The sequence below is a fragment of the Helianthus annuus genome, chromosome 12, assembly GCF_002127325.2.
Source record: "Helianthus annuus cultivar XRQ/B chromosome 12, HanXRQr2.0-SUNRISE, whole genome shotgun sequence".
Classification (NCBI taxonomy): domain Eukaryota; kingdom Viridiplantae; phylum Streptophyta; class Magnoliopsida; order Asterales; family Asteraceae; genus Helianthus; species Helianthus annuus.
This window is the reverse complement of record NC_035444.2, coordinates 36,115,818-36,130,641: the sequence shown is the minus strand read 5'-3', so window position 1 is coordinate 36,130,641 and position 14,824 is coordinate 36,115,818. Positions and strand designations below refer to the sequence as shown.

Genomic DNA, 14,824 nt, shown 5'->3' with positions numbered 1-14,824 from the left:
TACGGTAGAAGTCTACTGTGTTACGGTGCAAAAATTGATGTTCAGGTCTCACCGTAATTTACGGTGAGACCGTAAATTACGGTACGCAGGAATTTGGTGTCGGTCGTTTGGGGTTCCGCAAATAAGAAAAAAAAAATAAAAAAAATATAATAAACAACATCACGTGACTTTAACCCTAGCCACACATTCTTTGCATTCCACACTCTTCCATCACCATCATCTCTCTCTCAAACAAACTCAAAAACCTCCATAGTTTCTTCTACCTTCAATCTTTCATAAACCTTTCAATTTTTGTCCAAATCAAGTGAAATTTTGGTCTAACTTGACTAATTTTTCCCAAGATTGTTGATTTTGACAAAAGATCTCTGAGAAAACGCACTTTTAGGGCCCGAATTTGAAACCCTAGTTCGAGATTATTTGGGGGTTTTGGAGTTTTCGGTTTCACAAGCACTCTTGCATCTTGAAACAAAGGTATGAAAGCTTATTGTGTATATTTTGGTGCTACATTATGAAAAGTAAGGGATTTAGGTTACTTGTTCATGCCCACTTGCTTGTTGTTAAGATATGATTATGAAATTGCTTATTTGGAACATGGTTTTGGTTGTAGATGTAGGATTTGTGGTTAAAGTAGTGAACTTTTGGGATGTTCTACATTGTAGAGACATCATGCCCAATTTTTTGAAAAATTTTTGAGATACTTTTGGTTCACTAACATCTACAACCATGATAACAAGCAAGTGTGGGGATGTGACGGGTGGTCCTTTGGACAACCCTTAAGCATGTTAAAAGATGAAATAATCCTCCACTTAATCGTGTAATTATCTTGAATTAGATAACTACCGTTGCTTATGTTTCAGGTGCATTTCGGGGGATAAGAGATGGATTAAATGCAGCATTGGAGGCTTTGGTGATGAACGGGTCAAGCGTGGAATAAGAGACGAAAGAAAGAAGAATATTCAGGTCATCACCATAAATTACGGTCCCACCGTAATTTACGGTGGACCTGAAAATCAATTGGTTCCCACCGTAGCACAGACTATTCCCACCGTAACACTTTTATGTTCACCGTAAATTACGGTGATGCCGTAAATTACGGTGATGCCGTAATTTACGGTGGAGTCTGCGAGAAAAACTTGTAACTGCCACTTTTAAGTTAGTTTTGGGGTGTCTTTTCATGATTCATCATCATTGGACGGTTTTGGATCATCATTGGGGCGATTTTTGGCTGTTTGCTTGGTTTGTGAACAATTCTTATCATCCGGTTTGTATTTTCGAATTGTAGGAACATTGGTTTGATTATGATGATGATTCACCGAGCCATGTCCGGCTAAACTCTTCGGTGATCATCTTAGGTGAATGTTTCTTGAACTTTTGTGTGTTTTAATTCTGAATTTCTAGAATGATAACTTGCGTTGCTTGAATATCATGGTGTATGTTTGATTGCTTGTAACTTGTTAATCGATATTGCAATTTCTAGTCGTAATCGTACGTTCTTGGTGCCGTTGGCAATCGAGATATCACGGGAAGGGTTAGGGTTGGTTATTGATTAATTGGTCATCGGGAAACAACCTCGCGTTTATATAATCCGAGTACTTTGTCCCCTTTTATCACTTCAATCATCTATACACGAGTTATGTCTATGTAACTCTTTCTAGTTGGAATTACACACAATTGTTTAAAGAAACTGAAACCTAAGGTGATCATTGTTCTCTCCTAATTTGTTTTACAACCAACTTTGATTTGAATTAGTTTTTAATTTAGTTTTCTAAAACAACAATCCAAACTTTTGAATTTTAATTTCTGCAATTTAGTTTAATATTAGTTTAAGTACAAAGCTATACAATCGACACATCTTCCACATACTCCCTGAGTTCGATACCCTCTTACCACTATCTATAGTTGTTTGGGGATTAAATTTGCGTGACCCACGACATCACGTCAGAAGCCTTGAGCACAATGGAGTTGATAAAAAACTCGGAAATGATCAACAGTGGGTTCGATATGCATCGACCGGCAAACAAATTCAAAATGTCGAATACGAACCATCCCCATGGGATTTAATTGAGAAATGTGGAATTTATAATAATTCAAAATTTTGAGGAAAAATTTTGTTACCGGCAATCGGAAGTTGCCTTTTGAAAAATAGTCCCAGAACAATGTGATGTAGCCGGCCAGAGCTTGTGCCACCGTCTGTCCATCTTCTGGGTATATTGCACCCCAACTCTCCGGAAACTTAAAATTCTGAACAAGACCGTCGAAGATCTCCTTCGCCGTCTGTCCGTCTTCTGCATCGAAGTTTCATGTTCCTGTGCTTTAACCTCGAAGACCAATGGAACTTCTTTAGCAAATGCGCCTTTTCGATGTTCGGATCGATTTCGTGAACTTACAATCCGACGATTATGCCGAAAACAGTAGAATTCCAATGGTGCAGTTTGATTCTGCAGAACAGGATGCTTATCGACGAGATTTGACGATTAACATCTTGTTTTACTATATCAATACATCCTCGGTTGAAGACTTTATAGGGAGAGGGTTAAGCGATTTAAAATCTGGAAAAATCGTGACACCTTTACCACCAAAGGAGACGTTTTTAGATGACCCGTTAAGAGTTCTACAAGCGATTCATTTCAGTGAGGATAATGATGTGAATTCCGCAATTGTGGATAAAATTAAAAATAGAGCATGGTAATTGGGTCAACATTGTAACAATGGTTGGTTCTTCCAATTATGTGGTAGAGATATCAGACTGGTCAATTTCAGTAATAAATAGTGCTAATAAAGCAATTTCATAACACTGATACAAATTAAATTTTTAGCATAGTGGTGCAAATCATTACTTCAATTATTATAGAAATGAGTCTTCGTAAAATAGATACAATGTAGTACTATTTTCTATTGCTTAATATATTTTATTTTCCTTAGAATTAAAAATAAAGTAATGATATAAATGGACCTTTTAACATAGAATGGTATTTTAGTCATTTTACTAAAATTTAACATAAAAATTAACTAAGTTTGATGTTAGTACACAAAGATGTTACAAAATTGAAACCATGAAAACTGAGCCTATTAAAAAAAGTAAGTACCTAAAGGCGAAACTACCTATAAATCACAGGGTCCATCTGTGTAATTACCTCCAAGATATATTTGACTATCATTATTTTTTAACCGTTTTAATGGCTAAACTTGCATGAGGATTGAACCCATATAAGCTCCACCTATCTTACACCTTATCCTTTTTTTTAAAAGAAACTACATTAAAACACACCTCCGACCCAAACGGGCAAAAGATCAAACAACCAAACAACACCCCCGACCCAAACGGGCAAATGACAAAAAAATACAACATATACATAGGGAATTTACCCCAATCTAGCCAACTAATATAATTACAAGAAGATCTATTTTTAACCCAAATGAAACCTCTCGATTTTATCTCCCCTATAATATCTTGCGAACATTGATTAATATGATTGAAAACCATCTCGTTCCTTCCTTTCCAAATGCACCAGCACGAAATTATCACCAAACCTTGAATGATATTCTTTTCTTCCTTTCTAGCTAGAGAAAGCTTGTGAATATCCAAAATGTCTTTGAATTCAAAAATATATATCGAAGGTATTTTGCACCAGATATTGAACACCGACCATACCTGATTCTCTTTTGAACCATCATATATATATATATATATATATATATTAAGAGAGATAGAGGGGGGGAGTTTAAAATACAAAAGTCGCCTAGTTTATCGTCTAGAGTTTAGAAGAGAAGTTCGACCTATCGGTGCACCAGAAAGCCGTGTTAGAGTGTCCACGAAGACCTCATGCTTAAGACTTCTTGACCGTTGTCCCCATTGAAGGGTTAGGACATAACATGTCAGCGGTGGAATATCAAGCTATCTTTAAATATCGGTTAATGATCCCTTTGTTTCCAGTCGACGAGCCTTGCCTAGTTTGCCGCAAGGTTTGTTTAGATAACTTTGATGAGCATGTGGCCCATTGCAAGGAGCTACTAGGGATTAAATCCATATATGACTAGGTGAGGGATGTCCTATGTGATGTGCTTATAAGCGGGCTGGAATCTCTGCCAAAAAGGAGGCCCTGCGAATTTCCTGACAAACTCACTTGAAGGGAGGTCCACTCTGTGGCCGACTGATGTTCTTGTTTTCGATTGGACAAGGTGGAAACACGCTTGTGTGGATGTCACAAGAATGTCTGTAATAACTCTCACCAAAACTATTAATTAGTATTTTATTTGGTCTAATAGGAAACCCTAATTGAAACCCCCAAGTAGTATTGCGTAACCCCTAAAATTTTCAGAACAGTTGGAATTAGGATCAAGGTCCATAAAACTCGGGGGGGGGGGGGGTATTCGCTAATCAAAATTATCTTCACAATTCGTTGTCAAAATCGAATTTTTACGAAACGTCGACTCAGCAGGCCTAAGCTGGTGACCAAGCAAGCCTACCCTACTTGGGTTTCCTCCGCGATACGCGATAGATCCAGGGGATCCTGTCGCGACATGCGGGCGGGTGCAAAACGGGGTATAAATACAGGGGCTTGGGACTTGAAGTTTGGCATTGTTTCGACGTTAAAATTCAATTCGTACGCTGAGTTATACGCTGTTTACTTCAAAACACACACAAACACCGCACGAAACGCTGCTACAACGACAGGGTAATAAATCGATCGCTGCTACGATTCAATATCCGATCAATTGAAACCAATCTAATGGATGTTTAAGTGCTGCCCACGTTAGGGCTTTACTTTGTCATTCATCGTGAATTCGACAGATGTTTAAGTGTGCACTTTGTCATTCGTTATGAAGGTTTTAATCTCGTGAGTTATTGTAAATGTTGTATTAGTTACTGACCTAGTTCGTGTGCATTGTTATTTGAATTAGGTTAACCAGGCTAAAATCAGTAGGCAAAGCTCTGCCCGTTTAAATCTACAATGTGAGTCATTCCCTATTTACCAAAGTGCTTTACAAAAACCTAAATTTTCTCCAATTATAATTACAGGGATTAAGTTTATGTAATCTTCAATTACTGCCGGTATGTGGGGTTCTGTATACATTACTTGATACCCGTCACCATTGGACAACGGGTTAGCCAATGGGTGATCTGACCATAGTCACAGATACATTCGAGTGACAAATACCGATTTGGGGTAATTGGTTGATAGAAACATTGTAATCACCCTTAATACTGTGTATTATAACAATGTGTCGTTTTGTGCAACTTGAATGACTCGCTAGTATTTCTTGCTGATAAAACCTTTTTAAAACATGTTTCAGGTGATTTGCTGTGAATCAAGGAAAAGTGCTACGGAGCACTCACAAGCTTGAAATAGTGGCTCAGTAAAATAAATAAACATGTTTTGTAAAACAGGGATTTCGGTGAAATTTCCCTTATTGTAAATTACGGGGTTATCCCGAATTATGAAATAAAATAATCGGGCATTTTCAAGTTTTAGATCCTATTAATAATTCCGCTGCCAAATTTAATAAATACCACGGATTTCTGTCCCGCGGCTCCTGAAACGGGTCAAACCTGGTCGGGGGCCGTGACAGAAAATGGTGGTATCAGAGCCACTAGTTTAAGCCAATTAAGTATTTAGAAATACTTAATTTTTCTGATTGCCATTCTGTGATTCTGTGAAAATTTTAAAAGTTCTAACTTAGAATTGGTGTGTGTGTCTTCGTGTATGCTAACAGTATGAATGAACTATCGGAAGCCCTTCAAAACTTCACTATCCATACCACAGATATGGATACCACTGGTACCGTCATTGGATACCAGGCGGATATCGAGGAGCCGATGGTGTTCAAAGCCCAACCGCAGGAGAAACCAAAAGTGAAATAAAGAGAAGAAGGTTTGTAGGTTGGAGGCGTGTACGCAGGAAGAAACCAACAACACAGAAAGCTACCAAAACGGAAGATCCAAAGGACAAGGGAAAAGGAATAGAGACTGGGGAGAGTTCCAGGCAAACCCAGGGAATGCCATCCTGGGAGGAGTTGGACCATAAATTGGCACTTGGCGACCTCATCGGACCTGCCGATGAAACCCTCTTTAATTACCCAGCTGAAGTCCTACTTCCTGTTAACCTAGAACCTGCCATTCCCGATCCCATTGTCCACCCTCGACCTCTACCAGGAGCACTGGAAGAATGGTGGATTACCGACTGGCAATTTCAAAACCTTATGAATAATCCTAATACCTTTTTCCCTCAGTTCGACCCGGAGCCTGTACCAAACCCACCGATGAGTAATGAGAATTTGGCTGAACTCCGCCATTATGGCGAGGAGCTGGTGGATGTCGGAAATAGGATTCGGGTAGTGGGAGAATAGATCTCCTGGAAGTACGACGAGAGGGAACGTCGTTACTGAAGTGCCAGCTAACGGGGATGGTGTAACTGGGTGGTTGTGGTTGTATAATAATAATAATAATAATAATAATAATAATAATAATAATAATAATAATAATAGTAAAAATATAATCCTGTAAAATAACTTAAAAATAAAACTTTGTAAGATAACGGATGTGTACGGATGCATAATATAATATATAAAAATCTGATAGTCGCAAGGTCGACAATTTTGACTATACGTGTTAGTGTGATTATGTGTGTTTTTGTGTTATTTAACTATTTGTTGATTTACAGTATGGGTAAGCAAAGAATTTCGGGCATCTATCGTCTACTAGATAGCTCATCAAAAGATAAGGGAACCTCATCTCAATCAAATTCCTCAAAATACTTAGTAAATACCAAGGAAGGAATATTTGATCGTAAGGCACAAGTTGAGAAACCACTTACCGCTAAGAAAAGAAGTTGGATTATTAGAAAAAGTCAAGAGAAAATAAGGACGTCACAATCAAAAGAAGTGATAATTAATAAGGAAACTCAGGAAATAGGCAAAAACCCGCCTTGGGAAGATGAATTGGATGAAAAATGGGCAGATCTCTATATGTTAGCCACTACAGTAGTAGATCTTGGTTCTTAATTAAGATGAACTGCCAAACCTAGACCAACCAAGGAAGTTAGATAAACAACTTAATAAGAGGAGATAGAATAAATGCCGAGCATAATATTCCTAGCTAAATTAAAATAATAGTATATTTTGAATTTCAGTTGTAAGTTGTAATAGACATATATATAAGGTCGCAGTGTTTGCTATTTTTAAATAGAGTCTGGTTGTACAGTTGTACCAAAATGTTTGTACTAAATATTAGCCTGTGATTGATAAATATTCAGATGGAACACGCTGTTAATGAACCAGTTAATGAAGTTAATCAATCGGAACACAATAACGAGGATCACTTTCTAAACCGGAAAGATATAGAAAACATCGTCGCTTAGGGAATAGTTAATGCTATTCCAGCAATCGTCGCTGCGGTAAAAAGTCCTGCTGGGCCTTCGCAAGCTCACCCCAGTAAACGCATGCGCGACGATAATTCCAGTAATAGTATTAATGGACGCGGTGACAATGATAATGGGATTCAAGCCCCAGTATACAAAAGAATGAAAGTTGCAACACCTGGTTGCACTTATAAATAGTTTCTTGCCTGTAAACCTGTTGAGTTCGCAGGCAATGAAGGGGCGACTGCGGCAGTGCGTTGGTTGGAGAAAACCGAGGCAGTAATCAAAATAAGTAAATGTGCCGAGGAGGATAAAGTTATGTACGCTTCTCACCTTTTCAAGGAAGAAGCATTAGAATGGTGGAATACGGTATTGCAAGCCAAGGGAAGTGACATGGCCTACGCCATGAGTTGGGAGGAGTTTAAGCGTCTGGTGGAAAGAAAATTCTGCCCTGAATATGAAAAAGAGCAGATGGCGAATAATTTTCTAAGCCACCGGATGGTGGATGTTGACTGTCGAGGGTATACTGCGAAATTCTTCGAGTATGCACGAATAGTGCCTAATCTAGCTTCGCAAGAACCGGTACATATCTCTCGCTACATTTGGGGTTTAATTAGCGAGATCCGTGATATTGTCAAAGCTGCGAGACCCCGCACGATCGATGATGCAGTGGAGTTAGCTAATACTCTGACTGACGGGCTGGTGCGTATGTGGGAGGAAAATTGTAACACCCCGAAAATATAAATCTTTATATTAGAAATTTAAAGATTTAATAAACAAGAATTAACCAACTAGAAATTTTAATCTAGTTAAAATTACAAGCCTAGAAATAACTAACACTAGGTTAAAAACACTAGTACTTAAAGCTAGATGATAAGTGGGGGACTAAACTTGCCAAAGAATGAAAGTTAAATGCTGATTAGTAACAAAACTCACCAAACACACCATTTTTGGTGTGTCTGGTCGATCAGGAGCAAGAGAGGGCGACCCCCCATTCTCTAAACCCTAGAATTTTCATAAAATTCACAAATTGAAGCGGCAAATCTGCTCCAAATCAAGTTCTAAACACGAATTAACGATCACCTAGTCATAGGGATCAACAGGTATGTAGAAATTTGGTATTTTGCTACATCTTGCATTCTAGGTTAAGTGTGAAAAACGAGAAATTCAACTTGATTGTTGATGCATGGCTAAAATTAGAAGGGTTATGAGGTTTAGGAACAAACCCTAGATGATTTCTTGACATAACCTTGTATAATACTTGTAGGGTTTCATAATCACCATTGTAGGTGAGTAGCGAACTCCAAGAAACTTGATAAATGCAAAATTTAAAACTCTTGTTCTAGCACAATCTGAAATTAGGAAGTGATTTCTGAAATGTTAATGTTAAAATATGTGCAAAGTTGATTAATTAAAGTGAAATTCGATGATAATTACAAGATATGAACTTGGTTTAGTTTGTATAAAAATCTGACCTATTAGGTGTTTGTTGAAATGCCTAAGTGAGGATTTAAATGTTAAAATTTGGATGAAAACACAGATTTGATCATGGTTTATAATGATGTGATTATGGTCATGAAAAGAGTTCTAAACATGTTGTAAACTGAAATTTCTAGGCAAAGAGTCCGGATCGTCAAGCGGACAAGCCGGAGGGAATTCACGGGGAAAAGGCGTGCTCTAAAGGTACGAGATTTATCGTCCGTTACATTATGCCTAATTATTAGTCTTATGTCGTCATTCTGAAACAAGATAACCAAGATTTGCCAATGTGTCATGAATATGACTAGTATCTTAAACAAGTAAAACGGGTCAAGCAAGTGATAAACACGGATTTTGAATGCCCTTAGTGGTGCTTAATTCAGCATCCAAACGGGTCAAAACATGTCATGTAGTAAACATGAAACTAGATACAAATACTTAACGCACGGTTATAAATAAGGCGTAAGCCACGGGGCGGACACGCTAAACAAGTCGAGAACTTAACTCCTATTATAGGAGTTAAAGTTCAGAAGTTTCAAGTTTGACAAGTAGCATAAAAGGGCAAACTTGAAGCCTTGGAAACAAGCTTGTAGACTATTCCGTAGGCAATCCCTCGTGAGAATAATCAAGGGTTATCATTGGTAAAATTCGGGTATGGGTAATTAGCTTAGTCGATTAGTAACCTTGTGCGAAGTAAACCACTTTGATGCAGGAAAAAGAATCGGCAAAACTGCAAAATTAAAACAAGAAAACATGTGCAGTAGCTACCGTAACTTACGGTAGCACCGTAAGTTACGGTAGCCAGTAAACAGCTACGGTGCATTTTTACTGAGTTACGGCAGACCTCAAATTCACAGCGGCCACCGTAACTTACGGTGCTTACGGTAGCGCCCAGTTTTAATGTGATTTTATTTTCAATTTCTGATTTCTTGAATATGTTTTCGGATCTAGTTTCGATCATAATAAGTTTCAAGGATCATAATACTAATACTTGTCTAAAATGTTCAGTTTTTCAGGTATTCAAGTAGAAGGATGATGATCAAGCATAAGTATCTGAACCGAACACTCAAACCAACGCTTCCGCACTTGATCTTTTGTTTTAAAACTATGTAAACAATTGTAGTTTCTGTCTTGAATATGGTTTCGTAGGATCAATACGTGAATGTTGTGTCTAGTTAGGGTTTTTAAGTCTTGAAAGATTTTGTAAACTCTAAATTTTGGCATGAAATGCAAAGTCTTATGTTATTAAATCTAGACTTATACACTGGGTCTTACAAGTTGGTAATCAGAGCTCAAGGTTGTCAATAAGTGTTCGGTTCAAGCTTGATCAAACATCCGGTAAGAGTTAATTGTTTAAGTAAATTTGGAAAATATAGAAATAAATCACGAACAAATATGCATGAAAAAGAGTGAATAAGCTCACTCAAACACAAGAAATGCATGAAACAAGAACGATTAAATCAAGTTGTGAACTTGATTGAATCAAAACAAGTAAAGCATGTGTTATAAACGAAATGTTTAACAATCTATGTAAACATTTCAGTAATAAAGATGGCGGATGGGGATAATGATGATGCGGTGCCAAGAGTCACCGAACAAATGAGGAAAACGATTTCCGAAGAGGTTGGAAAGGCGATCGAAAACAGTTTATCGGGCTTTATTGATAAAAAAAACACAGTTTTATCAATAGTAGACGAGAGAATCAAGATGTTAGAGGACAATTCAAATCTAGCAAAGGAAAGGCCTGGAGGACGAAAACCTTGTTCATACAAGGAATTCATAGCATGTAAACCACCCATATATAATGGAGAGGTTGATCCAATTGTGTGCCAACGATGGCTAAGTGACATCGAAGGGGTATTCGAGAGAACTCATTGTGACGAAGATGACTACGTAGCCTATGGTACGGGTCAATTAAGAGGTCAAGCGAAAGACTGGTGAGATAACAAAAAGAAAGAAATTGGAAGCGAAGCGGCTAAGGCCATGACATGGGAGGAGTTTAAGACGCCGTTCCTTAAACACCATAGTCCTAAAGCGGTCATAAATCGAATCAAGGAAGAGTTCATGCAACTCAGACACAAGGGCGAATCCATAGACAAGATCACGGGGATGTTTATGGACAAGATGAAGTTCTGTGATGATTTGGTGAAAAATGAAGAACAAAAGGTCTACTACTACCATAACATGCTGAGTGCGGAGTATAGAGAGTTCATAACCCCTTCAAAGTACGAGACCCTTATCGAGATCATCAATGCTGCTCGGGAAAGGGAGATCGAACTGAAAAAGAGCATAGAACAGGGTGAACGAAGGGCACAAGATGTGAATCCAAGACCTACCAAGAAAGCACGAAGGAATGAAACAGCAAAGAAGTCGGATACAAAAGGTAGTACACCAAGTTGCAAAATTTGTGGGAAGAGTCATAAGGGCGAATGTCGCTTCAAAGATAAGCCTTGTCCCATATGTCGAAAAACGGGACACATGGCTATATCATGTCCGGAGAAAGTGACTGTCTGTTACAACTGTTACCGAACGGGTCACAAAAGATCGGAATGCCCGGAACTAGTTGGAAAGAAAGATGGGCAAGACTCGAAAGGTGATGCCCCGAAAGCAAAAGCAAGATCTTTCCAATTGACCGCTGCTGAAGCAAAGGTCGAACCTGATGTGGTCTCAGTTATATTTACTGTAAACTCAATTCCCGCACGTGTGTTATTTGATACGGGTGCGAATAAATCCTTTATTTCATATGGATTTATTCGGCATCCTTCATTTGTTCTAACAAAATTACCTATGCCTTTAGAAGTAGAGATAGGTAATAACAAGAGCTTTATTGTTTGTGATGTATGTGAAAACTGTAAAATGAGCATTGATGACGAAGAATACACAATAAACTTGATTCCGATGTCGATGGGAGAATTCCAAGTGATAGTGGGGATGGATTGGTTATCCCGTTACCACGCGAAGGTGGTTTGTTTCCGAAAGGAAATAAAACTGACGTCTCCTAGTGGAAAGCAAGTTACGATATACGATGAAAAAGGAGGTAACCCGGTGATATGCTCAATGCTAGAAGCCCATAAACTTATGAAACATGGATGCAAGGCTTATATGGTATACGCAAGCGAAACGGAAAAAGAACCCCTCAAAATTGGAGATGTACCGGTGGTACGTGATTATGAAGATGTGTTCCCGGCAGAACTGCCAGGGATACCACCAGAACGGGAGGTAGAGTTCGGAATCGAGTTGATTCCGGGCGCAAAACCCGTGGCCAGGGCGCTGTATCGACTTGCGCCGTCGGAATTACAAGAATTGATTCAAATCCAAGAATTGCTCGACAAGGGGTTTATCCGACCGAGTGTGTCTCCTTGGGGCGCACCAGTTTTATTCATGAAAAAGAAGGACGGCAGTATGCGCATGTGTATCGATTACCGAGAGTTAAACAAACTCACGGTGAAGAATCGATACCCACTCCCAAGAATCGATGATTTGTTTGACCAGCTACAGGGAGCAAGTTGGTTCTCCAAGATACATCTTAGATCGGGTTATCACCAATTGAAAGTCAAGGAAGAAGACGTACCGAAGACGGCATTTCGTACGCGGTACGGGCATTACGAGTTCCTTGTAATGCCCTTTGGGTTGACTAATGCACCCGCGGCTTTCATGGACCTCATGATCCGGGTTTGCAAACCTATGCTGGACAAGTCGGTAATTGTCTTTATCGATGACATTTTGGTGTACTCGAAGAATGAAGCGGAGCATGTACATCAATTGCAAGAAGTGTTAGAGACACTCAGACGAGAAAGGCTATATGCAAAATTCTCAAAGTGCGCCTTCTGGTTATGTGAGGTGCAGTTTCTTGGGCATATCATTAGTGCCAATGGAGTACTAGTGGATCCATAAAAAATAGAAGCAGTATGAAATTGGAATCCTCCAAGAAATCCCTCTGAGATCAGAAGCTTTTTAGGGCTCGCGGGATATTATCGGAGATTCATACAAGATTTCTCCAGAATTGCTTTACCCTTGACCAAATTAACTCGCAAGGAGGAGAAGTTTGTATGGGGCATCAAGCAAGAGGAAGCCTTCGAGAAACTTGATGGAATAATGAAAAAAGCAAATGAGAAATGTAAGGGTAATAATCTAATATAGGGGCAATAATGTAAAACAATACACCCTGCAAAACCGCCACCCTACGAACTGCTACACATCAATCAAATCAGTTGTCAGATATTCAAAATTCAAACATTAACTGTCGACAACCTTCCAAGCCTTCAAGCGTTGAACCCTTAAAACCTTCAGGGAATAAAATAAATGCTTAAAAAGTCAGAAGTCTTTGAGCTTCTCCCAAAAACCTCTGACTTGGGGGGCTGATGACGGGGGTAGCCCGAGACCAAATAAAATGACCAAGTATGTAAACGCCCAAAAGGTTAAAAGGTTCAATGGTTGAAAAAGCTGAGAAGATAGAGTAAAGTAATACGGGAACAGTGAACAAGTCACATCCCCAAACAGTCTCACCAACCACAGCCGTAAAAGCAATGCAGGTCCACAGAGTACATGCTATTATCCAGGGGTCAAAAGGCTTCAACCCTCGAAAGGGTAAGCCCCTCACTGCAAGCTAGTTCACTCAAGGAAAAGTTGACCCACGCTCCGGTGTTAACATTACCGGAAGGGGTTGACGACATGGTGGTTTACTCGGATGCGTCGCATTCGAGGGCTTGGGTGTGTTTTAATGCAACGAGGCAAGGTTATCGCCTACGCCTCGAGGCAATTGAAGATTCATGAAAAGAAATACCCAACTCACGACTTGGAACTGGCAGCAGTAGTGTTTGCTTTAAAAATATGGAGACATTACTTATATGGGATAAAATGTACAATCCTTACCGACCACAAAAGCTTGAAATATTTCTTCGATCAGAAGGAATTAAACATGAGACAAAGGCGATGGTTGGAAACGGTCAAGGATTTCGACTGTGAAATACACTACCATCCCGGGAAAGCCAATGTGGTGGCTGATGCGTTGAGCAGAAATGCAGATTATACCCAAATACGAGTACGATCATTACAGCTTATCGTGACCTCGGGTTTATTAGAACAAATCCGAGGAGCACAGGACGAAGCTGTAAAGACGGAAAATTGGAAAAAGGAAAGGATTATCGGCCAAGTTAAAGATCTCGAGATAGGCAGTCATGGCTTGAAGACTCGTTTCAATAGAATTTGGATCCCTAACACATGTGGAGTTAAAAAGCTTCTACTTGATGAAGCTCACAAATCCCGTTATTCCATTCATCCGGGAGCGACCAAGATGTATAATGACTTGAAACAAAACTATTGGTGGCCCGGAATGAAATGAGACACCGCGAAATACGTGGAAAAGTGTTTGACATATCTACAAGTCAAGGCGGAACACCAAAAACCATACGGTAAACTCCAACCGTTAGAAATCCCGGTTTGGAAATGGGAACATATTACGATGGACCTATTAACCAAACTGCCAAAGACGAACCGCGGATTCGATGCTATATGGGTAGTTGTGGATAGATTGACGAAAAGTGCTCACTTCATTCCAATTCGTGAGACTTATACGTCAGAAAAGATGTCAGAAGTTTACACGAACGAGACAATATCACGCCATGGAGTACCAGTATCCATCGTGTCCGATAGAGATACCCGATTCACTTCAAATTTCTGGCAAGATTTCCATGAACAAATGGGAACCAAATTGTTCATCAGCACTGCGTACCATCCTCAGACGGATGGACAGAGTGAAAGAACAATACAAACGTTGGAAGATATGCTGCGGGCATGTATAATCGACTTTGGAGGTAGTTGGGATGTCCATCTACCCTTGGTCGAGTTTTCTTACAACAACAGCTACCACGCGAGCATTAGAATGGCTCCGTATGAAATGTAATATGGGAGAAAGTGTCGAACTCCGGTATGTTGGGGGGAAGTGGGTCCACGCGGACTAGCACCCACGGATATAATCCGAACTACGA

General features: G+C 39.4%; 1 long non-coding RNA gene across 1 annotated transcript; it reads left to right on the top strand.

Moving 5' to 3' along the window:
* The first annotated feature begins 216 nt into the window (after positions 1–216).
* Positions 217–1,368, top strand: LOC110896630. The gene is made up of 2 exons (XR_002568040.1): positions 217–471; positions 858–1,368. It is a non-coding gene; the product is annotated as an uncharacterized LOC110896630 (long non-coding RNA).
* Positions 1,369–14,824: the final 13,456 nt, after the last annotated feature.